This window comes from Struthio camelus, chromosome 1, assembly GCF_040807025.1.
Source record: "Struthio camelus isolate bStrCam1 chromosome 1, bStrCam1.hap1, whole genome shotgun sequence".
NCBI classification, from domain to species: Eukaryota; Metazoa; Chordata; class Aves; order Struthioniformes; family Struthionidae; genus Struthio; species Struthio camelus.
The window spans coordinates 175,450,335-175,456,994 of record NC_090942.1 but is presented as its reverse complement, the minus strand read 5'-3'; the positions used below and the strand labels follow the sequence as shown (position 1 = coordinate 175,456,994).

At 40.5% G+C, this 6,660-nt stretch overlaps 1 protein-coding gene across 2 annotated transcripts in view; it reads left to right on the top strand.

Moving 5' to 3' along the window:
* The window catches only part of NDFIP2 (Nedd4 family interacting protein 2), a 75,026-nt gene extending 68,732 nt beyond the window's left edge, over window positions 1-6,294 (top strand). Inside the window, exon 8 of one of the 2 annotated variants that reach the window (XM_068929319.1) lies at window positions 5,220-6,294. The gene's annotated coding sequence lies outside the window, so the exon portion shown is untranslated. The remainder of the gene's footprint in view (window positions 1-5,219) is intronic. The other variant, XM_068929305.1, reaches the window with a different exon arrangement.
* The last annotated feature ends 366 nt before the right edge of the window (window positions 6,295-6,660 follow it).

Below are 6,660 nucleotides of genomic sequence, written 5' to 3'. Positions count from 1 at the left end.
GCGAATCCTGCTATGAGCAAACATATGCAATGCCCATCTGCAAGCCAAGGTGCCCTAAGAACTGGCCAGGTTAATACAGAGAAGCTTGCAGCAATTCCCCAAAAGATTCCACAGCGCAAACCTAAAAATGGAATTTCTTTCTCTCTAAAACCTGAACAGAACTTTCACCTGTAGCACACGTAACCGTGCGTGTTTGACAATGCTGTTTGTGGACTTCCAGCATAACATAGTTAGAAGAGGCAGTGGAAGAGGGGAGAATGGTAACAAAGTTCAAATAATTTCTTCCAAAAGGACAGGAATCACCTGTTTTTTGTGTTCACAAGAAATCATGCGTTTAAGCTGTAGTGAAAAAGATTTGGGTAAACATATTTCTAACATAAAGGATGACAAGTAAGGATTAAACTAAACTGCCTAGGAGGCCATAGAATTCTACCACTAGAGTTTTTTTAGTAAGAAGTTAGGCAAACTTTTGTTCAGGTTGGATAGAGAAACAAGACACATTGAACAAAGATAGATGTTGCTCTGAACCTACAGAAGGGGCTTCCCAACACAGACTTTGGGCACAGAAATGCGCATCCTACAGCTCCTGCTACAAGTAGGAATTAAACCTGTGAGTTGAAGGTTGTCTTACAACAAATGGCTGAACTGATGATCCTTGATTTTGGGGAAAACTTTGCCCAGTCATATAAATGCATGTATACAGCGGTTATAATAAAAGTCTGAATGAGCCCTGTGTTACTTATCAAGGACTGCTGAAAAAACATTTGAATTAATGACTTATATGATATGAACCTGGAAATAAGGCAGCCAAGCCCTATGTCTGACGTGAGTTTACCAGCTCGGTAAGAAATTTCTGTAAGGAATTTCTTACTTTCTGTAAGAAATTTCAAGAAACATACTAAACTGGGATAGCAGGCAGTTGGATAGGGCAGTGATTAAATAATGTTGTGTCTTACTGTGCGTGTGTTTGTATATCGCTGCTACTGTATCCCCTATAACCATCTGCAGTTGTTGCCTGCCTTGTTTGGGATCTGGACAGTGGCTGTATTTTTAGCTTGACTTCAAAAGTTGTCGGTGCTTGGCTCTGAATTACACAGGCTCCTGCCATTTCTAATATTCATTGCTTGTGACTGGAAAGCCTTGTACAACACTGACTTGGAAGATAGTGTGTTCAGCTTCCACAGCCACAGGAACTGACTGACTGATTTACACCTGCTTGATGTTAAGGATTTAAATAAAGCCTTCGAAGACCCTCCCAATATAGTATGGTAGAGACTGGGGAACCTTTCTCAGTGGCACCATATTTGACAATTTTATGTTACCTTGCTCCTTGTAGAAGTTCCTTTTTGTAGTGGATTCAACCCAGCATCTTAGATGGGCAAGGGATGTGTCACCCTCTCGAAACACCAATTTCTCTCCATTGACTGTAGAGGGAGCCTAGAGGACTAGCTTAGTTTACACACACCTCTTTCAGACTGCTGACATTAGATTAGAGGAGTCTAACTCTTTGCCACTAGAGAAATCAAACCACTAGGAGAGAAAACGCCAGAAAGGAGATCCACAGAAGTTGGTACAGCGTGGAGAAACTTAGCTAGCTATTGGAAAATACTTATAAGACAGTGTGGTTTAGGCACTACTTTTGAAAGTAAAATGCTTACTTCGAAGTTGCAAAAAAATGCCTGCTGTGTCCTGGGAATCACAGCTGTGAAGTATCTCCTGGAGATGTTTACTTCAGTTCATCCTTTCTCAGACAGGCCAGCAAAGGATGGGAACCCTACCCTCCTCGGCCAGTGGTTAAAGTACTCACTGGCAGTGTAAGAAATGCAAGGCCTTTCCTTCCTCTGTGGACTGTCATTTGTAAGAAATGGCTGGCTTAATAACCTAGCTCCAAGAAAGGGTTCCTGGCCATGAATTCCAGGTAGAGGGATGCATCTCCCTGCGGCCCATGCTTGGGCGCCTAATTCATTTTTAGAGATGTTGAAAGGTATGGCATAAAAGCAACTCCCAGATTGGCTTCTGCAGAATTTTGTGAATTGGCCTCTCTGTCTTTAGATGTGAACCAGGTACCAGCTTGCTAGACACTCTTAAGACTTAAGTTGTTCTAGGTATGCCCAGGAGAAAGGTATTTAGGTACCAATGGAAGTTTACTCTAGAAACTATCACTTAGGTACCTTCAAGGTGAGCAGGAAGCTAAAAGGAGAAGTTGAAAGTCCAGATTTGCCCTTAAAGACGTAAAATATCAATGAGGCAACTACGCAAGGAGCATGTCCTGGTTGCTCTAGATGGCAGGATGGAGCTCAGCCTAGGAGCACTATTTTAGTCTTTACGAGATATCACTTGTGCAGCCTAACATGAATGCCAAGCTGCTGGGGCTGGATGATTTCCAGCACCTATATAACAAGTCCCACCAGGTGTGTGGATGCCAGCCTTAGGGAAGGGGCTCACTTCTTTAGGTGAGTTAGGAGCATTTCTACATGTGCTGCAGTGACATTTCTAACTCCTTTGGGGATGGTCCTCACATCTTTTGTAGATCTAGCTTTTAGCCCACCGAACCCAGAATCACAGAGGCATTAGAGTCCTAAGTGCAACTGAAATCACAAGACGTATCTAGTTTAGGAACACAGTTACTTTGCCTGTATAGGCAATGGAAAAAGAGAAAAAAAAAATCACCTGCAAAAAGGAGGTACTCCTGCATCTGGTCTGAGCTGTTTAGGACACCTCTATAGCTTTTGGTATGGGGACTTTGTTCTTTCTGACACTGAATTAGAGAGAATGGAATCACCCTTAGCTTACAAATATTTCTTTGTTGAGAAGCCAGGAGCAAAGTAGAGCTTCTGTGTCATAAAAACAATGAATTTGGTGATGGATTGTGAATTCACATGTGTCTTAAGTATAAATGTTTTTGGAACAGAAAGCTAATCAAGCATTTTTCCTGAGAGTTTTAGCATAAATCTTGCCATTTATATGAGGCTACTGGTACTGTGTGTTTACTTTCAATTTATGTTGTTAGCTCTGTTTATTGCCTTTTATTAAAGCTCATCAAGCTGATTGTTTTAAGCTCTGTTATGACAAAGATGAACACCAGCATGTGGAATACCCTAGATAAATAAACTGAAAGTAGTTGAAAGCTCCTATACTCAAAAGTACCTTATTTGCATTTCTTGTGTGGGAGTATTTACTTGCAGAAAACAGGATATTGACGATCAAACATACAATTAACTGAAAAGGTTCTGTGTGTTTTGTGTTAAACAAAAGTACAAAAGCTCTGGCAGTTTATTTTTAACTCTTTTTTTCAGTAACTTCTTTAAATGAAGGAGTGCGTATGTTACAATATGTTTAACCATAAGCTAACTGAATGTAGACACACATTTGGTAAAGGAAAAGACCATCTTTCAATGACTTAAAATCTCATAGAACTGTTTATACAAATTGCTTCATCTGTGCAAGTTGATCTGTCCATCTGTTATATTTTATACCAGTTCATTTCTATATTTTAGTCAGAGGATCATTATGAACAGCCTATCAGATCTCCTATGCAATGCAGACCACACGTCACCAAACTGCTTTTGAATCAAGCCTGTAGCTTCTATAGGAGCTAGAGTGTCTTTTCAAAAGACATCTCATATTGACTTACAAAGCTTAATGGCAGGATACTGCTGCCTTCATATTTACTACTCCATCGTGTTTCAGAAATGCTTTTATGTTTTCGTCCTCTATCGGTGCCAGCCATTCTAGTGCATCTGTTTCTTTTTTTTTTTTCTCCCCCTTTCAAGGCTTCTCACAAGCATTTGTATTCACAGGTTTTGTGTGTCTGTTTGTATTTTACTCCGCCATCTGACACCCTGTTTCTTTGCTGGGATGTACCTCTCCAATCCTAGTCTTGCCCATTTCCTGTTCAGTTGTCATTTTTATCCTACCCTTTACTACCAGATACAGAGTTACCTTTGTGCTCTTGACATCTCTAGCAGATGTCTTTATCTGACCTGAGTGCTCTCCAGCACCTGTTAGCTTTTTGCCCAATTCCTATTTTAAATAATCCCTTCCCCTCTGAATTGTGCCAGTTTTCTTGCTGAATAACTTGGCTCCACCACGCTTAGTTCTCCTTTCTGTGTAAGATTCTTCCCCTCCTTATTCCTCTCCTTACTCCTTACTCCTTATTCCTTATTCCCCCCTTATATTATTCAGCAAAACTAACCTTCCTTTTTATACACATCTTCCACAAATACCCATTTTTCCTTGCAAACTGCTGCAGGTGTAGCAATCAGTAGCAGTTCAGGAAACCTACAATAAATAGGAAACAGGACTATAAGATGTTTCCTAACTTTTCTGAAGCCCTATGAGAGCAGCCCACCTTGATCCATCTCCTTGCCCCTGCTTCTCACGCCACACCTGGAGCTGTCTTTTCCTCACACTGCTCTCTCCCTTCCCAGCACCCAAACTGCTGTATTTTGCCCATTCCCACACCCTCTGTGTGGGAGGGTTCACCCCCTGTGAACATCTCTGACATACACACACTGCAAATTTTGGGAGCATGGTATCAAGTCGGCCCTGTGTACAACCAGCTCAGATTCAGTTTATTTGCTTAACTGAACCACATCCCTCCTGTGCTAGAGTTGTATCAATGAGGCATGTTTCCCTGTGTGTGAACTGAAGGTATAGGTGATGGCATAGCACATCACTGAGCAAATCATTTGTTCTGTTTAAAAGTGAAGATAACTTTACTCTTTGAACTGTGTGGTGTGAACGCCTTTTCTAAGAAATGTTTGTTCTGAGTGGAAAGAGAGTACATTGACTGCAAACAGACAGACAAATTCTTTGCATGTGGAAAATATGACCTCTGCTAAAATCTAGCAGGTATATCAAAACTTTAACAGAAGATGTCAAGGTTCTCTTATTAAAACATATTTCTTGTTAATCACTACTGCCAAGGTACAATGGAATGTAAGATTTGGTGGCAGCCAAATTTTTGGGGGATTCTTCCCTTTTCGCTTTTCTGTCCTTCATTCTCACTTGCCTTGTCCCTGAGCTGTCCCACTCTGCAGTGCCTATATTTGGCTGTTGATCCTTAGTAATACAGTGTAGGAATGAATGTTTTGTTTGCTTTATTTATGGGCTAAGAATGTTTAACAGAGTGTAAAAACATGTGGGTGAAATGTTGGAAAATACCCACGACATTTGGTTACGTCCTCACTGAAATATGGCCATTTCAACTGTTTTAGGTCTGCGGGGCTACCTCACTGTGTTACTAGCAGCCCACAGCACATCCGTTCGGGACCTGCAACTGCATTAACCTCGGGATTATGACATCAAGAATGGCATTTGTACAATTAAAAATGTTATCTCACAGGGTAACCCCAGGTGCCCTCGGCCACCATCGGGTAAATCGTGTCGGAGGAAAGGTTAAAAAAAGCTGCTGGAACTAATCCTTTTGATGAAACATTTAACAAGTATGTCAGGCCTCTCTGATCTCGGCCCTGGTAGAATATAGTTCTAGTTAATGTCCTGTGCTCTAACTCACCGTCAAAGATCCTCTTTCCTGCAGCGTGTTTTCTTCATCAGTTTGTATTTCTGCCAGTCAGTGTCACAAAGCACTTCCTGTTTCATCCCCACTTGACAAGGTTAAGCCACGCTGATGCTCTGCAGTTGTGTGCAGCTTCATTTTTCATAGATTCTTTCTGATAACCATAACATGAACTCTGGAGTATGTGTTAGGAACTGAAAACAGGCCAAGTGTTTTGTATTAGAGTCTGTATTCCCACATTCACCAATTCTCCGAGGGATGAAAATGCATAAGTGACATGTATGAGAAAAAAAAGGCTGAGACTAAAATCAATTTTCTCCCCTCTTGCCTACATGAAACAAAATTAAAAGCACAGTGAGCCTTATTCTTTCTTCATTTACTGCTACAATTCCACTGCATTCTGTGCAGCAGCTCTTGTTACACCATTATAACTGGAGGGAGAATCAAACGTGATATTTGCTGCAATTGTTTGCACCTTAAAAACAGAAGTATAAACATTATTTCTATTTACTCTTTTTTGAAAAAGCAAGTAAGTATTTTAGGTATCTGGGTGGACCTAGACCCTGGGGAACTACACTAACCAAACTTGTAACTCACTCTAAACAAATAAATTGATGTTCCGTTATACATGACTGGCTTTTAATTTCACAATACATATTGTGACCCTCACCTGTCAGTTTAATGACTATGTTAATGCAGATAAAAGGAGAACAGAAACAAGATGCAAAAATATAGCAATAAATAGCCTACTATGCTTTCTTATCTTCAGTGAGAACTTCATATTAAGCTGGTTTATTTGCTTGGTATTACAAAGTCTTCTTCTCTTCCGTTGAAAAAACTGGGGTGAAAGCCGCAATAATCCTTTAGACAAAATGGAAAGAGTTATTTATGCTTGTGCTATTAATAGATATCTCTTCTGAGAAAACAGCCATTTGCGGTATTTTTTTGTAGCATCAACTTTTCTCCCTGAGATCTCACAACCCCCCCCCCCCCTTTTTTTTTTACTTTAATGCAGAACCATGTTAACAATTCTGCCTTCCTAGCTGTCAAATAGATTTCCTGTGGTCTGTTTTTGGCTGTGCACTCAGCCAGTTGCAGTGTATATTAGGCATTTGTTTAAAAAGTAAACAGCTACAGTC